We start from the raw sequence: 23,927 nt of genomic DNA, 5'->3' as shown, positions 1-23,927 counted from the left end.
AATGGAAAATGATCTTGCCTGACATATTACAATTCATTTCAGCATTGTCCAAAAATTGTTATTCAGACTGCTAGTATAATATATAGGTTTGGATGATTCAGTATAGCAAATGGTTTGGTGTTATGTAGTACATTTGTCACTGCATTTACTTTTGTGTGCTTTATTACCTTCTCATATAATCCGTGTATTGTGTCAATAATTTAGAGTATAACATGTCTATCTTTGAAGAGAGAGAGAGTGTATATGAAAGTTTGCACTAAAATGTGTGCGTTTATACAAGGTGTCTGTGGTAATTTTGAATTGTAAAATCATATGTAATATTGGATGAAAAACATTTTATCATTTCAATTTGAAACTGACACTGTCTCCAAACATTCTGCTGACATATCTTTCATTAATATATATATCTAATTCCAGAAAGAAAACCACTTCCTTAGGATAAAGTTGTTTGAGATTAATAAATACATCAGCTCTAACCAGTTTCAAAATAAAGTGCCATTTGCTGTGATTTCAAAGCAAGAAAGAATGTGGTAAAAAAAAAAAATGTAGCAATAGTAACAGTAGCAATGTTAGTAACAAAAATAAGTACCATGATGAAAATACTTACTTTCACTCCAGTAGAAGATGTGCATTCCAATAAGAACTCATGAAGTACTGAATTAGATAGTATTTGAAAACAGCAGGACAATATCTCAACACAATTAGATTAGATTCAATTTCTCAAGTATCCATAGCTAACATCAACCAAAAACTGGACAGTTGCACAAAATAGGGCTGAAATGGTGTTTAAGGGTCAAAGCCTTCTGCATACTTGCTGTCTGTTGCTGGGGGATCCTAAGTTTCCTATGCCCACTATTTTTAATCAGGAAGTATAAGAGAGACCTATTTTCATTTCCTTTGCTTTCATACACAGAAACAAAGGAACTGCCATCAACTGTGGCACCAGAGACAGGTGGTGTAGCTTGTGCTTCCAAGTGAGATAGACATGCATTTGTCTTTATAGAAACTTGATATTATAGGTACTTTATGAACAAATTTCTGATCAATTTCTGAATTTACAGACAAAACTCTGTAAGGAGAAACCTAAAACTTGTTAACAAATTTTTCTTTCAAATGGTGTTAATACTGATACATCTTTCTGAGAATTGATTCTAGAAATTTGCACAGGCTCCAGAGTAGCAGAGTTCAGTTTTCCCATCAAAATTTAGAAGACTGAAAGTTGCATTTCTTCAGCTTCCACAATAATGCTGTAAAACAACAAGAAATGGATTGGTTAGTGTTCTTTGCCATAAATGAAGCAAGAATTATTCTTTTGAAGCTACCCCAGCATACAGACTCACCTCTGCCCCAACACTGAAAACTGAACATCAGAAATAGAGAATAAAATGTTCTTGGTTTGTGTTTAGGGCACACATCAAGGAGAAGGAGAATCTGAATTCTGTTTTCTGTGAGGATGGCTTATGCATTTCCAAAGAACACATATCTTTGACAAAAGACATAAATGCCCTAAGCTGGGAGAAGGGCACAAATATCTGCTTCCAAGTACTCCCGGTAGCACACAGAAACATCATCTCAACTGATCATTCTGTTTTGTGTTTTCACAGAAATCTTGATTTAATTTCTTCACTGTGATACACCTTTGACTGAAATGGAGGATGACTTGAATATGTTCCCTGAGCCAATGATGAAAGCACACACACACTATTGCTCTTTACACCTATGGCCTTCCTAATTGGACACAAGCATTTGAATCTCTGGCTCCCAGATCTCTTGAAAAGGCTTTAAACCCCAGATGACTGGGATAGGAATTGAGTCTCTGAATTATAAGTTCTTCTAAGAACTAAATAATATTCCTAATTTGTAGATTTGCATTTAAAAATCTCATTTCCATGCAAAATATCAAAAACCGTGCAATGAAATATCGTGCTTTATTCCCCCTTTGGTGCAAAAATTCAGTAAAAGGAAAAAGAGACCAATGCACTGAACTTAATAAGCTTAGCAGATAAAAAATTAATAGGCATGGAATTGGGAATAAAGTGGAACTTTAAAAATTAATTTCTTTATCAGAAAAATTTTGTTTTATTTTTGCTTTCTGTTTCAGACTTATCTGGCTGGAAAACTGAAGCTTTTGGATTCCTTCTGTAAATGAATAAATTACTGCTGAGCTCTCAAGGAGCTGTGGCTTCTGAAAGGGTGGAAATCTGGTGGACCAGCTGCCAGAAAGCAGTCTCAACAAAGGTGAATTGGCAAGTAATCAGAGAAATTCTGAGAATTTAATCAAAAGTGACTTATCTCTATGAAAATCCCCTAATTTGATGAATAAGCAGAGTCTAGTGACCCTCAAACCCCGTTACTTCCTTTCTCCATGGCACTTTCCTTGTACAACTGATTCTGTGACAAGTAGCTGCTAAGGGCACTCATTCCACATACTTGCCAGGTATGTGAGAAAGCATGTTGCTCTGCTGCATGGGGGATATTGGAAACAGAAATTCTCTCAACCTCCTGGCCAGAATCAAGCTCTAACCACAGCTTTCACAACATGAACCGCACATTTACTTGCTTTGTGAGAATGTGTCAAGAAAAAAAAAGAATGTTAAATATCTCAGACAACCAGTACATCTGGCTTTTATCCTGCTCACTGCCTCACTCAGGAAGGAATATGGTTATTTTTAAATCTAAGGTCCATGTGTTGAGCCAAAGGAACATAATTCTCCAGCTGATTCAAAGATGATAGGAAAAGATTTTAAATGCTTTAAATTCTATAGGCTCATTTATCATCTGCTAAATCTTCTCCCACCCCCAAAAAATCAAAGGCTTCATTTTTTCTTTAAGCACTCATTACAGCTTTGGTCCCCATATAAATCCTCAAAAGAACCCCTGCCAAAACATGTACTGTAATACAAATAGCAAATTAAAAAAAATCGTCATTAGTAGCTCATCAACCCTTTATGAAAACTAATTTATTAATTGATTGGAACTTTTCAAGCAGCTGTAACATTCAAACAGTTGAATACAATTCCCATCACAACGGTGTTACTAAATCATGACCAAAATTCCCAAACCTGCAGTTTATCAGTTGTCCAGCAGCTCTGTGTCCATAATTTCTTTCGCTTTTTATCTCTTCTACTCAAATATTTTGGGTGTGGGTTTTTTCAAACTATGGTTACTATTGAAAATCATTTCTTAAACTGCATAGGTTAATTGATAGAGTAATTCCAGAATATTTTAGTGGATACTCTGGAACCACAATTGCCAGGATGTTATCATATGTGTAGCAATCAAGTCACTCCTAACCCCACTTCTTTCAGCTTCTATAAATACTATTTCCCTATGAATTGACTGTGAATGACTAATTTTCAGCTAATTACAAGTGATTCACTTGGATATATGTTTATATACCTTTATGTTTATACACTTTGCCAGTCTATGTAGTGATTGCACTAAATGAATAAATGGCATTTACAGTCCTCTTCTTTAAACAGAAAAAAAAGAGTTTATCTAGGAATATTTTGTATATTTGCAAAATAAGGTTTGGTCAGTACTTTGAATAGCTAAAACAGGTTTGACTAACTATTTTAAATATGCCCTCTTTAGAGGAAATTAGTACTTAAGTATAGAAAGCTGTAGTGATTCAATTGTACCTTCTTATTTCTCAACAATTTTGGTTAGTGTTCTGTTTTTTATCTAGCCTCAACAGGGTTATTAACTGTAGCAGGTATAATAGAGAGACCTCATAGCACACTAAGTAAAGATATTCTTTAAACATAATTTTAGCAAAATAAACCCAGACAATTATATTCATGCTATTTAAATGGTTGTAACATTTAATGTGTTTAACAATTCTTTCCGGATCTGCACAGATGAGATTTTCAAGTTTAAAAAACAGATGAAAGCAAAATGCAATATAAGAATGGGAGGCTAATGGTAAAATCAAGAGTCAAAAATATGAGCTCTATTTATACTTTTTATTGTACGGAAAGTATGTTTCTGCTAACTTTATCACTGTTTGAAAACCCCACTTTGGGGAAGGAGTTTTCTTTTATGTTTTATTTTTCCTTTTTTTTTTCCCTGTGAAATTATAAACAGGGTCAAAGGCATGTAAAATGCTTTGCCCTCTGTTAATCTGAGATGGAATCTGTGGCAGTTTGCCTGTTCGATGGTATAGAGATTTGCAGTATATATTGTAAATCTCATTAACTTGTCATTAAATAATTAGCCACATCTGCATCAGACATATCTGATGCTGGTTATCAAAATGTTTTGCTTAAATTCAGACTTTTTATTCCCCTCTTCACTTTCTGCTCCTTGTTGAATTATTGATTAAGTCTTTCTTATGTTATTATTTCCACGTACATCAAAAGGCTAGGATATGTATTCTCATGCTGCATATTATTCCTTCTGGTTTTCAACAGTGGTCCCAGTTATTTAAGTGACAACAGGTGAAGCTTTTTTGGGGAAAGAATGGGAAAAAACAGTGAGGCAAACAGCTAATGAACTTTTTTTCTTTGTTTGAATATGTTATTTATTTCTGAGATCCTGATGATCAGACCCTCAGCTCAAGTTAAATCCCCTTCTGCTACTCTAGCTGTACTCAGGGTGTATGAGCCCCACCTGAAGGAGCAAGTGGAGGTTTTTTCTTCTCATCCAAGTCCCCTTTCCATCTGGCATTAATCCTGAGCTCCTACTGTCCATCACAGTGTGGGGCAGCTTTGGCCCCAGGTCAGGATGAACCTTTTTGTCCCCTTCACTTCTGTTCCTCCTTGCTCCCTCTCCTGTTTGGAGCACAAGCCCTGCAGTACTGTGTGCTAGGCTCCCAAAGCTCAGTAATGGAAGGGGTATCCTTACCCTATGGAGAACAAGCTTTTTTGTACAGGTACTGGTTTCTCATGTGCAACTTTACCTTGAAGGTTCTTCACAAAAATAGTTAAAGTCAACTACCATGCTCACACACTGCTACAAGGGAAAGATTTTAGTTGATAACACCTAGGTGAGCCCTAATTAATTAATAATAATAATAATAATAATAATAATAATAATAATAATAATAATAATAATAGTAAATGCAGAATGTGCAGAAGAATTGGGTTTCTTCTGAGTCTGTGAATGCTGCATGGCAAGCTCAGAAGGGATTTATATGCTTAAGTTTTTGGAAGTTGTTAGTATTTTAGGTGGGAAATAAAATGAATTAGAGACTACAGTCTACTACATGAGGCACCTGCTTTAGTTAATGGGATTATTTTTATATATCAAGAAAGTAGTAGCCACTACATTAAAAAGCTTTATAAAAGTCCTGAGATAGTCTAGGTGAAAGACATTACATAAAAAAAGAAATAAAAAAATATTCTCAAACTTTGTGAATCTAAGCTCTAGAAAGCTGAATGTTCTCATCGCAAGGAAATCCCAGGCTCTAGTCCAGAAGAAATTGGATTTTTCTACAGATTCTTGGCAAAAATTAAGCATATTTTTCAGTGGTGTTTTTCAGTGAAGATCTGCTTTTGGAATGTGAAAGGAAGCGATGGAGGGAGAAGTTATTTATCAGAATCTGCATGAAATACTCAGAAAGTCATAAGGCAATTCATCATGTGCATCTCACTGACATATGATCTTTATTTATACATGAGTATCTATCATACCACATCTTTTCCAAATCTCAGTACTCTTTGTAGACACAGATTTTACACAGATGCTTCTTGTGCTCAATGCCCTTTCACAAAGCATGAGTGCCTTGCTCTTTTAAACACACATCTCTTTTTTCCAGCTGTAGTCGGTACTACAATTTAAAGGACTGGACTATGTCAAATGAGAAACCATATACTCTAAAAGAATTAGTAGAAACTTCTTCCACTGCCTTCCTCAAACACATACTAGTCTATGGCCAGTGGTAACTTAAAATATTTGCACTGTTTCTCTGCTTGTATGGCATGATATAAATAACATAACAATAATACTTGTAACAATATTTTCCTGTTACTGATGAGGAATAGAATCCCAGCCCTAAGTCTCTGGTAGGGTTCCCATTTGCTTATGATGGGTCCAGATGTAGCTAAAGAAGGCTACAATCTGGTAGACTTTGAAAATAAAATCTGAACCTCATTTTTCTGCTGTCAGGGCGGCTTTTCCATGCAGCAGCCTACACAGTGATGAAGGGAGATGAAGGGAGTCTTTGTCAAGCCAGCTGGCTCTGCCTGAAAACTTGCTTGTGGTGCTGAGAGAAAGCTTGTCTCCATGTCTCAAAGGGATAGTAGTCTTTTCACTTTTAAACAGCTTTTCTTCTTCATGGATTTAAGTGTGTTTACATTTCTTTGTCCAAGTGCTGATTCTGTTTCATTGCTGGTTTTCCTATCTCTGGCTCATAGATGCTGTTCATACTTATACCTTGTGAACAGCAACTTCATCAAGTGTCATACTATGAACATTCCTTGACAGAGCTTTCTGACAGGTGATTTTTCCATTAGGAGATTTTTCTTCATTTTGACTTTGCTCCTAAACCCTCCTCTCAGTCTATCTGGATGCTGGGAGCCCACGTCAGACTGACTGCAACAAAATCCTCAGATCTGTGCTCACTTCATCTCAGTGAGATACTCATAAATATAATAATGTTTTCTAATGTAAAATCATAGCAAATTTCACACATTTCTTCAGTAAGATTGAAGGGAGGTGTAAAGCAAAACTTAATGTGAATGTATGCATGAGATATTAGAAAGGAGCTAAATCTTGCTGTGAAATTGTGTTTTTACATTACAAGGAGGCTCAAAAATCGGGGTCATCTCAGTTCCAAAATTATTACTTGATTTCTTTTCAAAAAAACAATGTGTGGCAAAATGAAAGATTAGGATTTTTGTTTCCTGCCTGATTTTTTGACTAATCTGAAAATCATCTTAAGTTTTTTTTTTTTTTTACTGCCTGAGACTTCAAGGATTTGGATTTCATTTTTACCTATCCAAATGCATTGTTGAAATCAATTTTGTCTTAGGATAATAAACAAATCCTCAGACAGTGAAATGAAGTGTTTTAAATACTTTTACTAATTCACAGAAATAAATTGGGCTGTAAACAGAACTCTAATGTCACTTGGGTACAAGTGGTACATGGTTTTGATTCATTTTCTTCTGGAGGAAGACCAAAACCTGCTTTTGAGCATTAGTTAGGGCACTAATCCAGAGTGACATAAATAACATCTTCTCCCAGGGCTTGAACACCTAGTTCTTATATTTAATGCCCTTATTCTAATCCCTGGGATAGGTGCCTTGTCAGATGTCAGGCAAGGGTAAGAAATGATTGTTTTTCTACTTTCAATCTAAAATTGCATTCCAGACCAATGTCTTTCAGAAACTGATATATCTGAGAAGATAGAGGAATGAATTTTTGATGCATCATCACTTTCTGAGAGAAAAAAATGAAACTTCGATTTTAAATTCCTCACTACAGAATGTTCCAAAATTCAATAGTAATTACAAATTACCAGAAGAATTGATGCCCATAGAATGAGTTGTAAGACAGACAAAAAGGCTGAAATATAGTATGAGAACAATTTCATGTTCACTGTGTTATCTTCTATGAAAACAATTCTGCTTCATTAATCATTCTCAATATGTTCCGTAATAATTTATGAACACAATATCTAGTTATTGAGATGCTTGTTATATGAAGATGGTTACATTTCATGGAGGGTGAGTGAAATGTGAAGACAAGCTTTATCTTGACTTTGTGAATGCTTTTGGACTGGAATGAGATGATGTCTGAGTTACGATGATGAAGGTTTTGCTCTTTGCCTTCTGCCACCTAATAAACCTCTTTCCCCATTTAAAATCAAACAGCAGGGAACCATCAGAACTAAAGTATAGCACTTACAAGAGAGGATACTTCAAAAAAATCTAATCATATAGATAACCCAAATTTTTCTCATATAAGAAGCTTCCAGACCTGCTTGGTCTGCATGAGTAGAGTATGTGTGTTTTATCCTTTAAAGTGAAACGATATTTCTAGAAACTTATGTTGACAAGTAATTCACCTCTGGTCACAGACTACTTAAGGGAAGAACTTCCAAATAACACTGCTTTTGTTGGTAAACAATAAAATCACACAGAGTACTGTGGACAAGAGCCTATTCTAAAAGTGAGAAAATCATGTAATTGTTCCCTGGGACAGGTGAAAGTATTTTTGGATAAAAACCAGATGAAGGAGAATGATACAATTTTCCTTTTAATCCTGAGGGAGGCATTACCTCATTTTTTGAAAAAAAGTAATGCCAGACAGGGCAATTTAAATCAAATAACCCTTGCTCCACTGAAAACCTGAAGCAAACCTCAATTAAATTGTCAAAATACCTCAGATATTCTGTTTTCAGTATCTCTAGTCTGACTCATCTAGAACTGTGGAAAAAGGTTAATGATTTTTTCCAACCCACCTGTGTAGAGTCAAAAAGCTTCATTTGCCTCTTTTACCTTAATCAAATGGAAGCCATATTGCAACCATTGAAATCTTATTCAAAGAGTTGAAACAATTTTAGGCTCCTTCTGCTTCTTAATTCCAGTGAAACATGCTGTGTGTCCTACTAAGAAGAGAAAATTGCACTTTAGCACTCCACATAGCTACTGCTAATTGTCACAGGTTTCTTATCTGTTATATACTGCTTTAGATAGATTTTTGTGCTTAAAACTCTACTGCTGCTTCATAAAGAGTGTAGCTATTATTTTCAAGATCTCTGGATGCTGCTTCTAAATCATTCAAGTGAAACTGAAGTCATTTACACTTACACTTGAAGTGGAATATGACATGTCAGATGTCAGATTAAAGCCCTCCATCTAAAAATTATTTATTTTTAGTAAACCACTACTTCAGCTCATAAGCTAATTATTACTTGTAATGATAGAAGTACTGCAAGAATTCTCTGCCAAAGTTCATTTAATTTGCATTTTAATATACTAAATCTTCTTTTCATTAATAGTGCTGATACAGGAGTTTAAGAGACACAATAAAAATGTGGGTGTGTTTGTGGATAACTCTGAAATCCACTGTGGCATATAAAAGAAAATGAGAGTCCTCTCTTTGGCACCATTACTGAAATTCTTCACCTCTTTTTTGTGTGAGCTGAAGGCTGTGCAGATGGTTTGGCATAATTCACTCAACAAAATGGTTCAGAGGCAGGGAGGTAAAGCCCATGTTACCCGAAACTTCATCTCTCTTTTTTTTTTTGCAGTGTAGTGCAGAAATGTACTACCTGGAAGACTTCTTTGTTAGAATTTTAACAACTTAGTCTAATAAGATGCCATATTTTTCCAGCAAGCATATAGATTTGCTTCTTCAAACACCTCTCAGAGAACACTGTAGCATAGCTATCATATTGCATTTTGAGAGAGCTGCAATACAGGTCTTAAAATGTCATTGACAGCAGCAGATTTGTAAAATTTTGTATGTGCCACTTTAGTATTAGAGCCATCTAATGAAAGCACAAATAAAAGTAGTTACCAGAAGGCAATAGCTACCTGCATTAGGAGGCTTGTTTGAATCCTTTGTGAGAGATATATTTCCTAAAAAGCCATAATTGGAGATGAAAATCAATTTGTCACAAAGTCCCCTTTTTCACTCTTTTCACTCTTTCCTTAAGTGCTATCCCTTTATCTGTCTTGTCTGATAAAGACAGCTTACCCAGCTGTTTTCTTGTGTATCCTAGATAAAATGACCATATCTTCAAACAGCCGCCACACAGAACAATTTTCTGATGGCATTTTTATAGAGTTACAAAAGATCTTCACAAAATGTATGGTGCTGTGCTTTTAAAGTTTACCTTAGCCTCAGTATTATCAGCTTATGTTTCAGTAGTGACTTATGTGCATCTCTCACAGGAACTGAGGAACTGAGCAGTAGGAGATTTTTATATTAGAAACTTTGGATTTTGAGCAGTAATCTCACATTTTACAGAAAGCTTTGAGATCCACCCTAAACAAAAGAACAACTTTCATTATGAGTCTCTTTCCTTACGAGCCAGTGTTCTGCCTCATTTATTTCTTTGAATTGTTTTACTCTGCAAGTAGTGCCATTAAAAGCAATGTTAGAGACAATCTGAATCTTGAAAAGAGAAGGGAAAATATATTGTAGTTTTTAGGAAACAAAGCAGAGAGTTCAGACAAAAAACCCAAATGCTTGAGAGCTCAAAATCTGCCATCAGTCCTTTGTACAATGTATTATATAGCTTGGGACATACAATTTTGTTTAGATCATATACTTCCTCCAGCTATCTTTATATATTCCTTGACCCCACTCAGATGTGTCTGCCTCATGATTTTTAGTGTTTCTATTTCTTTATAAGGTACGTCTTTAAACCCAGGTGGTTTAAAGTTAGGCCTCAGATGGAGAACTGAGGCACAGAGAATGTTATGACCTAGAGGAACTATAACCAGCCTCAGTAATGTTGCCTAAGACTACATTGGTTGATTTATTTTTTTTCCCTCACATTGGTAAGCATCGACATCTGAGTTGTCCTTGGGTTCTGTACTTAACCTCCTTTTGTCACTCCTTTGAAGGGGACTAGCTCTTCTATAGGTTCTATAACTGTTCTGTCATAGAAACCCCAAGAATATGTCATAGATACTCAGGAGATATCAAGTGGCCCTGGACACTGAGCTGTACACAGGTGAATCAAGCCTCAGAAGTTTGTTTGATCACAGCATCAGACCTGTCGGGATCAATTGGTAGCTAATCAGCATCAAGATTGCAAATTGTCTTCCAAATGTTCAGCCTACAAATCTGCTTTAAGATGAGGTATATGGCAGTGCAAATCACAATGAATTCACTGACTGTGCATTCCACGACTAAGATGAAATCTTGGGTCACAATGGAGACACAGATGAGGTGAATGCTGACATGAAGACCCTGATTGCTGATCTTTGTATCTTGACTGGTTTGCACTTAGTAATTTATTCCTTTTTATTTTTTCAGTATGCTTCATAAAAATATGTGTAGTCTGCTGTAATCAGAGGAATTTAATGTTGTTTCCATTAGCATTTTGAACACAAAAGCTCATCTGCTTTTTAACGAGATAAAAAAATCTAAGCCTGACCATTACAGGCAGACAGATTATCAGTGAATTCAGTGTTGAATGTGGTGGTTAGTGAAGGCAAGTTTCCCCTCCATTATCTCAGAAAGTCTTTTTTCAGTTTATATTATCGCTGATAAATGTGTGGCTGTGTTATAGTCAAGCTGTGCTATAGACCAGTGTGTAGCTGCCTTATCATCCCTTGGCCAAACTGAGAAAGGGAAACATGATTCTAAACCAGTACTATGGAGTTGGAGTTATGAGGAGAAAAAGTGAGAAAGAGAAAGGTGTTTCAAAGGATATATGTGTCCACAGTAAATGATCAAGGGGAAACATTAGCTGTTTCTGTTTGTCAGAAAGGGAATAGGAGTCTGAAGGGCCAAGTCACTGAGCAAAGCAAGACATCTCATTTTGTTCCCTAATATTTTTACCTGTCTTTTGTGAGTTTCCCCCAAATGACTCACTAATCCAATCAGGATCAGTAACTAATGATTCAAAGTCCCTCAAAACTATGCTAGTTATTTCAGATGAATCTTCATATACATGACCATGCAAATTCTTCATGTTGTTCTTGTGAAAAATTGCCTCATAAATAGTTCTGGTAAGCGAGGCAGCAGACAACTTAAGTGAAACATATCATGACAAGTATGCAAATAATGTCATCAGGCCCAGCCAATATAGTGTCAGATTATGAACCAGATCCAGCATCTTTGCTTCCACATGGTGATTCAATGTTTCTGGACTTTGTCAGCAAAAAATAAATCATGGGTCTGAAAAACTTGATGCTATTTTTCAGACATGGCAAGCAGATATGTACAAAAATCTCTTCAGGTCTGATTTATTAAGATCACCTTTTTGTCTCCGGTGAAGAACTGGAACACATGCATTTTTATTTTTTCCTCCAAAATGCTCATTTATGGAAGAACATGTTTCAGCCCCTCAATGATTATTCTATGCTTGTCAGTTTTAGATTGCAGCTCCAGGTCTGTTAATGGTTTCTGAGGTGATGCTGATGCCTCTGAGGCTGCCTGGCAGAATTGCTAGCATAAAACTAATGAGTATCCTGGCACGACCCTGCACTACTAGGACATGAAGGCAAAGGGGGAAATAAATTAGAAACCTGGGTGTGTAGAAAGAATATCTGTAAAGGCACTTAATGGAGTCTAGAATAGGAAATTAATCACCCATAATAATTAGGGTTTGTGAGACTATTTAATTTAATTCCATTTACACATATTTTCCACCCAATGATTAATGAACTCTGGGATAGCTTGTAAGCAAAATCTGAACCTGATATAAGCTTTAGAAGTGTGTAGAGTAGAGAGTTATTAGACCACAACAGCTTTAATCTACTGTTTTCATTTTATATCTAACGGGTTTCACATAATCTTTGGGTACAAAATGACATGGGACCCAGTTTAAAGTGCTTTTGGAACATATATAAGCTGAAAGTGCTTGATATAATCCAAGTGAAAAATGGTAAATTGAGCAACATCAGTGTGAAGCAGACTATTATTAAACTATTAAAAGCTGAAGCCAGTACAGTTTATTGTTTCTAATTCCTCAGCCTCTAAATTCTTATTTAGCATTTCACTTTTTCCAGGTCAGTAACATGTTCATTTTTATTTAATACAGTCATTAACTTTCAGGTCTTTTTGTGAGGATAATTTACCATACTTTAAAACCCTGGAAATGTTTGTGTTTAAAGTTACTGTCAAGCAAACAATAAAATAGAGGCGTTAAAGATTTTGTCTGCTTTGACTTCTGAGTGCACAAGTTAATGACAAGTCATTTTTGTAATTTGAGGCACAAATTTCTGAAATTCAGTGTAGTAGGTTATGCAGTCAGTGAAACCTCATGGTCATACTCATTCCTTCTGGCATTCATGCCAGTGCATGTGTGAAATGGCTTTAGAAGAAAAATGACAGCATTTTTCCAAAGATGGAAATAAATTCCTAATAATATAAATAGGATAAACTCAAACATCTTGGGCAGCATTTCAGAGTTTGACCTCAGGCTGAAAAGAGGGGCAGCCAAAAGCCTCATGAAGCTCAGCAAAAGAAATTGTCAAATTCTACATCAGAGGAGGAGGAACCCCATGCACCAGCACACGTTGGGAGCCACCGTGCTGGAAACAGCCTTGGCAGAAAAGGCTTAGGGTACTGGCAGACACCAAACTGAACATGAGGAAGCATTAGGGTGAGTGTTTTAAGACATGAAACTATTTTGAAAATTTCATCAGTTTTCTATCCAGTACCAAAACTGGATTAAGGCCTGCTGTTTGCACCAGCTACTGAAGAGTTAGTTACCAATGCACACACATTTAGATATGTGATGATTTACTTATGATTTTTCACACTCTGCCAACTGATAACTTTACCTTGCAGTTCTTATCCATCCCTGTCACAGTTCAATGCAGCCATCTGTAGGCTTATGTGGAGGAAAGAGTCTTAGCAGAATAAAGAAAGGGAGCTCAAACACAGTCCCACCTAAAAAGCGATTGGAAAAGTAAAGCTGGTAATGCTCTGAATGGATAAAGAGAGCTTACCTTGAATTTCAGTTACTTCAGCCCTTCCTTATATAATGATAAAATCAGTGTTTATGCTTTGGCTTGACAGCTGAGTGAAAGTGTGTCAGATATGGCAAATACATAAAAAAGTTTTCTGCAACAGAGAAAGTTTTCTGTCTTGCAAGTAACAGGTTCTTTTGAAATTCAGTCCTGACAGGAATGCATGTAAATATTCCTGTACAAAACATATTGTATCTGTGAATTCTCCTTAGGTGAAAGTAATAGTGCTAAGTAAACCCAATAGGACTCTATTTGCATTTATTAAGTAGACTAGAAGCTTAAACTTTTTTTTTAGCTATATTTTAAAATTCAAATACTGGGGACAGAAGCTTTGACAGATTGTCAAAAGGTACTTGCAACATCCTGTAGAAAGTTATCAAAATAGAATTGCACTGTGAGGGGTCACTTTCTACTGTCTAACCTTAACTTATTGTTTTTGAAATGTAATTGCTTCTAAATAATCACTAGGAATAATGCACTTTTGAAAAGCAAAAGTTCTTGCATATTACATCTCAGAAAACTTGCTGAGTTAGAAATTATCACTGACACAGATAGCATTTGAGAGCATTGGCCAGGTCAGATATTAAATACTGTCAAGAACCAAGAATCTGTGCCAGACAAGGTATGCTAAAATTATGCTAAAATTATTAACAAATAAAATGAGAATTCCTCAGAAAAAATATATAATCGTAATGGCTTATATTATTAAAAATTAGTTGCTTCAGAGGACTGTTTTGGTTTATTTAAGGACATATAAAAATTGCTCTGTCTTCTTTAAATATATATATATATATATATATATATATATATATATATATATATATATATATATATATATATATATATATATATTTGTCTGTGTGTCTGTGTGTCTGTGTCCCAGCCTAGTAAAGAATGTAAATATTGGTTCCATCCTAATCCAGCAAAGTCATGTCCTAATTTCCTAAGACATTGGAAACTCCACAGTAAGTCATGTTATCAAAAACTGGCATCACCTTGTCAGAAAATAAACCTGTGAACTTTTGCTTAGTAAAGAAAGGGGAATGTAGAGCTACTGAAAAAAGATATACTAATCTACAACTGAAACTGTGTGATAGCAGAATGGTAGGTAGAGTCAATCTAGGATAAATTTCAGTACCAGTAAATGTGGCACTGAATGGCAATGTGTTTGATCTGGGCCATATTTTCCTTTTCATTACCAGAGAACGCAGTAGAAGTAATTAAAAACTAGTTTTATGCAAATATATTCATTCTCTGCTTTAAAAATGCTCCCTAATATGTTGATTTTTGCTGTTATAGAGTTCATTTTCTTCAGGGTAGCTAGTTCCATTCTATGTTTTGAATTTGTGCAGTAAACTGTTGAAAATTCAGGAATGTTTTAGCTGTCACTGAGCAGAACTTGCAGAGTTAAGGCTTTTCTCCACACCCCTCCACCAGTAAGGAGGCTGGGGGTGCACAGTGTGTTAGGAGGGAGCACAGCCAAGACAGCTGACCCCAAGTGACCCAAGAGATATTCTGTACCATTATAAGTGGTAGAATCCTGCTTCCCTGGGGATGGTTGAACATCTGCTTGCCCATGGGAAGTATTTAATTCCTTTGTTTTGCTTTGCTTGTGTGCCCAGCTTTTGCTTTGGTTATTAAGCTGTCTTTATCTCAACCCATGATTTTTCCCACTTTTATCTTCTGACTCTTTTCCCCCATCCCACCCAGGGATAGTGAGTGAGCAGCTGTGGGACTTGGTTGCTGGCTGGGGTTAAACCACCTAGGAAGAAAGTGGGCATAGGAATTATTCTATGTTTGTACTGTCCTGCTGTCTTTCCAGCAAGTTTCCTTGTACCTTTAAATTTGTCCCACAGCTGTGAGTCACTAAATTCTTTTTTGTTGTTGTTCTATTGCTTTTGCATATGGTGGAGGGTTACGTATGCAATGTGACTTTGGAATTCAGAACTGAAGAGTATAGTGATGTGAATGCCTCCCTTTTCATATACACTGTTATCTAAATTCTCTGAGAGTTAAGTCCTGTGTTTTCAAACAATAATAATTGTTTGATTAATGAATGGTTGAAGATGAGAGAGCACCATGAAGGCCAAGAAGAATGGTGTAAAAAATCCTATACAATAATTCTCTCAATGCAAGAACCAGGAAAATTCAGTGGAAAGTATAAAACAAGGACAAGCACACAATTGGTTGGATAGCTGAGGAGTGAAACTCACTTTTTAAATATAATGAATCCAAGAAGTCACTAAAACATAAAAAAAATAGGTTGCATTTAAATTATGTATAATATCCAGCACTTTATAGGTTAAAAAATAAGCAGCAAATTCTTCTTTAACTGTCAGCAAAAGATTCCTTCAGAATCCTCTAAAGCATCTTTACTCAACTGTGGTTAGAAAATATGAGAGTAAATGGACCATGTTGCCTATTCTAAGTGCTTCAGTGAAATTATAGTTTGTTATTTGGGATTTCTGGTTTTGGAAATTACCTAGCACAGCATATTTCTTCTGCAGCTTCCTTGTCTTTCAAAAATCCATGCAAAAAGGCCATCAACTATGCTTTCTAAATTTAAAATAATGACAGTCACCTTACATTAGGTGTTAGAGAAAACACTGTGATTTGAAAAAAAAGAAAAATTGCAGTGTCTTATATCCCATTATTTCAGTATGTTTTTGCTTAAGCAGCAATCTGATATGCCCAAGGGTAACTTTTTCTGACCTCAGTGAAATTTGTTCCCAGACTAGTACCTTTTAGCAAACATGCATTACAGACATGCATCAACACAAGAGTTTCAATCTAAAGCCCACAGAAATAGCTGGAAAAGCATCTAATTCACCATAAAGTTTCAAATCAGTTCCCACATCTCAATTTCCTCCTAATCAAAGTGAAGGATTTTTTTCTTATTCATTCTGCAATATGTCAGAAAATACCTACTAGCAAGAAGTATTGGTTTTTTTTATTCACTAATCCAAAGTATTAGCAACTTTAAAACTTGGAAAATTGGAAAGACAGTGCATATTTTTTAAAAAAGCCTGGTCAGGAGTATTCAAATACTCAGAGTTTTGTGCTAGCCTCTAGGAGGCTAAGATCACTGGATTAGTCACTGGATCACCAGCTCAGCTACCTGTCCTGAAAATCTCTCTTTACCTACTCTGCCTGCTCTCATTGGCTTTGCCATGGCCCAAGACAATATTTGTCTTTAGAATTTCTATAAGGAAGAAAGGAATTACTCATAGAAGACTCCCTGAGTGTATTCAACTCTGAAAAAATGGGAGCAGAGGAGGAGTCATCCTTACAATTATGCACAGCTTTTCTTTTACTTCAGTCTGTAATGCCTGACTTGGGTTTCATCTGTATGGAATGGTGGCTTAGAACATATATCAAGAAATGCCTAGAGCATTCTGTTTAACCTCATAGTCATAATCAAATCATAAGAGGGTCATATAATGGATAAAAGGATTTCTCATTCCAAAATAATTCCAATAATTTTCAGTTTCATAATTTCACCCATGCTGGCCAGTTTATGCAGACATATGTGGATACATATTAATGTGCATGCACAAAATTTTATGTTTCATCTGAATAAACTCCTGCCATGCACGTTGCTGTATGTTACACTAAAGGAGCAGAGGAAAGAAGGGGAGAGATGGTTGAGTGTCCAGCAAGTGGCAGGTGCTGCCCATGAGAGCTCTCTGTAACTCTGTCAAGCTTTGCAGGTGCAAGCCCATGAAAGCAACCATATGAGAAAAAAAAAAAACCATGAGAACAGTAAAGAAAAATTACAGTCAAAGTGGAAAACACTGCCTCAGTGGCCAGCCTGGGAGGGTGCCAGGGCTGTAAATAGCAAGTCCTTAGCCATGTGAAGGCATGCTGAGGCACTGGGGCATGCAGGGTGCTGTGAAATCACTTCCACATATAAAGTGGCAACAAAAGCTTTGCTCCACTGTACTCGAAACCCCACAGCAAAGACTTTGTCAGGGATAGTAGGGAATTATAATTTTTTAAACTTATTAGCTCTATTTCAGACAAACCACACAAACCCCCAGACATTTACAGGTCTGTAGCTTTTCCACTTCCATCAAAAGTCTCATGGAATGTCAACAAATGGCCCATGGGCTGACAGACAACATGTGTTTCTGTCCACTGAGGGAACTTGCTTTCTTAGTGAAATTCCAGATAATCAATTCCTGTGTATCCCAGAGGAGAGAAAAGCTCTTATTGCTAGGATCACAACAAATTAACCATGGAAAAAATGTATTATATTGTGAAGGAAGGTCCTTGCACTTGTTGACCAGCACTGGGAAAAAAGTGACTATATGCAATATGGTAAAAATCTTTAATAGCTGAGATACTGCTATTATGTTCAGGACTTAAAAATCTTTTCCCCCTGGTGCCTTGTCTCTGTCCCAGAACCATCCCAAAAGCAAATAAATTCAAGAATACCTTTTTTTCTTGAAAGGCCCTAAAAACGGAAGTCAAGCAAAGCAAACACAAGAATTCTTTTTCAAATATTATGCATGAAATTTAGAGAAATATTAAAAAGTAAAAAACATGTACCTTCATTCTTGCTTCCACAAAAAGACCATATTCCCCCATGAATTTATTTTCTTTTGTTATCCTTACAGTCTGACAACTAATGTCACTGTTTGCCAAGTTAATCTATTTCTAAAATGCCAAACAATCAGCAATAGCAAAAAGATATCATATAGAGAGTGACAAAACTACAAAACAGACATCTACTGCTGATTAATTTTTCCCTAGATTTTTCCAAAGGTAGTCTATGAGAAAAGAAGAAAAAGATTCAAGGTCTTTCTATCATTCCTATAGAGACCAAAAGAGTTAATGAATGAGTAAATAGAAATCAATAAATTTAATTATTTCTTATATTGGTTTGCAAAATGTGCTATAGTTTTCACTACCTGATTATCATTGATCTGTTAGGGAATAGGGGAAGGGAAAAAAGTAATCCACCAAGACAATTCCAGGAACAGTTTCTTTTCTTTTTCCAATCTGGCATTACAGTTTCTGTGTGTCAAAAGATCATGCTTAGGAATTATACATTAGCAGTCTGATCTTGAAAGTCTTAAATAAATGTTATAGAAGAGAATATTTTGGGCTCAAATAAGGTTTGTTTTCCTTTGTAACATGCCTGGAGTCATTAGCAGCCTGTAGTATTAATCTTATAGATGGCATCTGAGACCTTAATGTTATTCTCAGAGAAATTGCTTTCTGAATGCTATTTGGAACAAACTTCAGCTCCTAATTGTTTAGGAGGAGCTCTCAATCCAAATATCCATTCATTTGCATGTCCCAAATGATGAGTATGCTAATGAAAAACAAAGAGAGAAGTGAACATAACTTGTCCTTACACAGATTTCATGCCATCTTCACAAGCCTGTGCAGTGATAGAATAATGCTGATGTTTAGAATTAGCTAGCCTGTTGGTTTTTTTTTTTTAATACTTCCCTTTTACTATTTTAGCATTTCTTAGACTCCTCACAAAGCAAGCTGCCTTGTCCCTGAATTTACCCACAGCAGTTTATATTTAAATAGTCACATTTTGAAAGAAGAAAGATAAAAATTTATATCGCTACAAAGAACTGAGACTTAAAACTTTCTTTAAATATCTAGAAAAGCATTCCAGAAATTCTACTTATTCCTGGTAATGGTGGCCCACTACATGTTCTAGTTTGCCTGACCTGTTAGCACATATTCAGTACATGTAAATGGGGACAAGGAACTTAATACCTCCTACCAATTAGTCATCTGTGTTTCCAACACTAATGAAGTCATTGTTAAATCACCTCTGATGGTGTTTATTTGGGTGTGTTGTGCTGTGATAAGAGGTGCATTGCCATTCTGATATGACCAAAGATGGTGGATAAAGGCACTAAACAAAATATATTTGCTTTAATTCACAAGCTCCACATTGGTAGAGTTTGTCATGCAATCTGACTAAACTGCCAGGAACTGGACTACCTAAACACTCAGTTCTTCCCCAGAAAATATTCTGAGGAGACCAAAGCAGGTTTCTATACAAATTCTGATCTATTTCCAAACTGATGTATCAAGTCAGCTTAGCACATCTCTCAGGTCAAAGTCCTTTTGAAGTCCTAAACATACTTGCCATTTTGTGTCTTCCCTAAGAAATGTAGTTCCCTAAGTTAAAGGAACAGAAAGTTAAAGGAACTTGACATGAGCTCTCCAAAGAAGTGTAGATACATGGGTAGAGATACTAATTTGAGTTCTCCTACACAGGGGAGTGTTCACACTCCTGCTACAAAAATCAGTTTTCAACTATAATCACTAAAATTAAGGGGCTATTTATGAAGTATGTTTAGAAACAAAAGAAATCAGGAATCAAAAAATAACGTTAGGTCGTAGAGGGAGATATGCTAACAAAAAACTTCAGGAATTAAGAAAAAACGGTATGTAGTGGGAATTAAATCTTTGCCTTCATTAAAAGACTCCTGTAGTGTGGCAAAATTTGTTTGATTTTGATAATGGGAGTAAGAAAAGATTTTTTGAAATATAAAAGGTAGTTATATCTATAACTACAATAGACCTCAGGAGAAATGAGTGATCATTTCAGTCAAAATTGTTCAGAAAAAATCTGAATGATTCTACTGTATTTCTTCACTTTTTTAAAAAAAAAAAAAAGTGGAATTTAGACTATCACTAAATATATGTGCTTTACTAAGGAAATAGTATCTGTTGATGAGGACCTCAAATAATGTTAAAAATGCAGGAGGTTGCGCAACAGAAATTGAGTTGAGTTTCTAAATTTAGCAAATTATTTAAAGTCTTATCAAGTAATCATGCCTTCTTAATTCATTTCATAAAGTCCTGTCAAAAAATGGTGTTTTTTCCCAAATGATCTTGTCAGTACAGAGTAAAATTTATTAAGAGTACTAAAATGATGAATGTTTTGAATACTGATCATTGCTTAATACTGAACTGCTTTCTGTTATGATAACGATTTAACAAGAGTCACGAAATCTTGTTAAAGGTCTCAGTGGTTTGCAAAGGAAAAAGACTTAGAAGGTCACTGGAAACACTTTAATTATACATGGACATCTTCATTCCACTTAGACTTGAAGATAATATCTTCAGAAACTAAATAGAGCCTTAGGATCATATTGAGTTTAATATTAAAAACTCTGCTTTAAAAGCCCTATTCTAAATTTAACTTTCTCACTAATCAAATAGTACACCTTAATGCAACTTTTAAGCTTTTTCTTTTGAATTATATTCAGTAGTCCTCATACAATTAAAACAATAATTCAAACTCTTTTTACACAGTAGAGGTAATATCAATTCTCAGAGTCACAGACTGGAAGAGATGGGAGCACAGGTCTGAAGGTCATCCTTTCTAACCCTCGTGCTCAAGCAGGGCACTCAGAACAGGCTGCCCAGGAGCACATTTGGATGGCTTTTGAAAAATGTAATTGCCTCTCTGGGGAGAATAATTTCAGTGTTTGACCATCCTTGGAGTTAAATGGCTGTTTCCTGATGTTCAGATGGAACATCCTGTGTTTCATTTTGTGCCCATTGGCTCTTATTTTATCACCAGGCATTAATGGAAAGAGCCTGGCTCATTTTCTGCAGTATATTTTCAGGCATTTATATAGAATGAAGAAATCATCCTGAGCCTGTCCTTCTTTGGGAAGAAGTTTCAGCTCTCTTAACTTTTCCTCATATGCTCTTGGTACTTAACCATCTTCATGGCCCTGTGGTGGGCTCTCTTGAATATCTTCATGTCCTGCTCTGGGGTGCCTGGAACTGGACCTGGTGCTGCAGCTGTGACATCCCCAGTGCTGAGGCAGGAAAAGAATCACCTCCCTCAACCTCTTGGCAGCCCTTCTAATACAGCCTCCCAATACAAAAGCTGCAGACTTCTCTGGCAGGGGCACATTATTGGATCCCCTTCAGTTTCTATGGTATCTTTGAGCATCTGCCTAAAATTTTTAACACTAATTTCAGGTGAATATATAAAGCTATTATTAAAATGATTTTGACATAGTGTCCAAGTTGAATAAACATTAGAATTGTGATCAAATGACCATTAGAAGGAACATTTTAAACAGAGATAAAATCTGTAAAGTAGTTTGGAGGAAGTGCACTTTCCTACTGCTGCTGAGGTTTTTTAATCAGAGTAAGTGTGTGAGAAAAGTTTTAAGCTATTGCTGTGCTTACCTTTTAATTTTCAAACTTTTTGATTTGACATGATATTATTATTTCACCCTTTACTTTATAGCAGTGACATTCTTTTATTTTCTGTAGTGGTTTACTGATAATTTAGAAATGCTTTTCAATGAATTTTGAAAAAAAAGATAAACATCAAAGCAAACAGCTCTCTAGTCTACTACTCCATAACAACTTTTAATACATTTAGTGGCATCTTCCTTCTTGAATATAAGCAATGTTATTTTTTTGTTTTTTTCTTATTTTTACTGAGTATGAAGATTTACTAATTGTTACTGTCTCTCTCAAACTTTTGTTTCATCTAACTTGTGTTTGAATAAGGTAAAGATTTCCTATTAAGAGTATCTTTTACAAGTATTTTTCTTTGTCCAGAGAAAACAAATTAGGGTAAATTCTCTTGATCATGAATTTAACAAGCGGTGTTCATTGAAAACCTTTTCTCCCCATTCCTCCCTTTTGTAGACAAGCTCAAGTTACTCACTACTAGAAAGTGGGATCAAAAAAAAAAGGACAGCTGGAGAAAAATGGAAGTTAAATGTTAAAAAACAGATTACAAAAAAATATCAGATTTTTCAATTTTAATTGAATATTTTAACTTTGAACACAAAACAGGAACTTGGGAGTTTATTTACAGAATAATCTGTAGCGGAAAAAGTAATGTCAGATATGTTATTTTTTCTTTCCTTAAAAGCTGTTTGGGGATTAAAAAAAATCTTTTTTAATGTTGCTGATGTGTTGTCCACAATGAAAACACTGCAGTCAATTTTAAATCTCCTTTTATTATGTGTATCACTGTCTGTGATATCCAGTAAAAAAGCTGTTGCAAAAGCAAAACCTGTTGGCCATGCTTGTGTTAAGCTTTCGTGTTTAAAGGGACTTCTGTAGCATTTTTTTGTCAAAGATTAGTGAATTGATACAGATCACCCAGCACAATAGGATCTTTCTATTCCCATACTAAACTTCAGGAAAATATGAAGAAATGGCTACCTGATGGTTGATGCATCAAATGAAGACATGTGAAATTGTGTGTAATATTTGGCAGTGACTTGCTTGGGAACCACAGTGCTCTACAGCCTGGTTTATCTGCCTGTCAAAAAGGATTATTATTTAGTTCATCAAAGGCACAGTAAGGCTTAATGAATACATATAATGAGTCCTAGGAACTCCTAGGAGATCTGAACATCCTTTTATAGAAGAGAGAAGTGTTATTATGGATGAGACTTTGTGAAGTGTAAGAAGGCCTGGTGCCAGAGCAGGGGAGCTGCACCAGGAGCAGACAAAGCAGACTGAAAGCCAAAGCTAGCTGTCACTTGATAATTTTGTGTTTGGACTTCATTGACAGATACCTGCTTCCCTGCTTTACTAGGAATACAGCTCTCTACCTTCCCCCCTCAGTCTCAGACCTCCTCAGTCCTTCAGGTGTCTTCCCCACACTAAATGACAGCAGATAGCAGCTGATGACATTCTCTCTCTGGGTTAAAACCCTTATCATATTGTGTTAGGCAGAAAATATTCTCTCAAGAAAAAATTTAATCTGATTTCCATAAAAGGATTTCAATGATATTTTGTCTAAATCTGTTGTTACCAGGTCAAGTTGTTCCTGTTCCACTCCTTCTCCCACTGCATGGAATAAAGCTTATTTGCCAAGGACCTATTGTGCCTTCTGCCCTTTGTGAGAGATTTAAGCTTGTGCTCCATTTGCAATAAAAAGGGCTGTGTAGAAGCAGAAAGTGCCATCTTTGAAGAAGGATGAGCTATTTCTGCAGTCAGTGAGGGATATTAAAGGATTTCTGTGCAGGGATCTTCACATAAATTTTTTCTTTTTCACCCGGAGACATGCTCATTTCCAGTGAGTTAGCATTTCATTGTTGTGCAGTTGTTTAATGTTGCTTTCCTTTGACAAATGGTGCCTTTTCAACTAAATAAAACAAGCTAAAAATGAACTGTGCAATTCATTAGCTAATATCCATACAAAATCTACAAACCTGTGTATATTAATAAATCTAAAGTAATAGAAAATAACACAGGCAAGCTAAATAAGTGAAGCTGAAATTTACAGCAAGAGTTGTTTTGATGGTGTCAGTTTATCATTACTGATGTTCTATATAAGTGTGTTTATTTAAA

The 23,927-nt window shown here is 35.7% G+C and overlaps 1 long non-coding RNA gene across 1 annotated transcript in view; it reads left to right on the top strand.

The window, feature by feature from the left end:
- LOC143694404 (uncharacterized) overlaps positions 1-23,927 on the top strand; it is a 90,461-nt gene that overhangs the window by 24,773 nt on the left and 41,761 nt on the right. The window contains exon 3 of the long non-coding RNA XR_013182867.1: positions 2,102-2,238. This is a non-coding gene — a long non-coding RNA (uncharacterized LOC143694404). The remainder of the gene's footprint in view (positions 1-2,101; positions 2,239-23,927) is intronic.

Source organism: Agelaius phoeniceus, chromosome 6 (genome assembly GCF_051311805.1).
Source record: "Agelaius phoeniceus isolate bAgePho1 chromosome 6, bAgePho1.hap1, whole genome shotgun sequence".
Taxonomy (NCBI): Eukaryota; Metazoa; Chordata; class Aves; order Passeriformes; family Icteridae; genus Agelaius; species Agelaius phoeniceus.
Note: the sequence above shows the minus strand (reverse complement) of the source record. Positions and strands in the feature narration are given on the sequence as shown.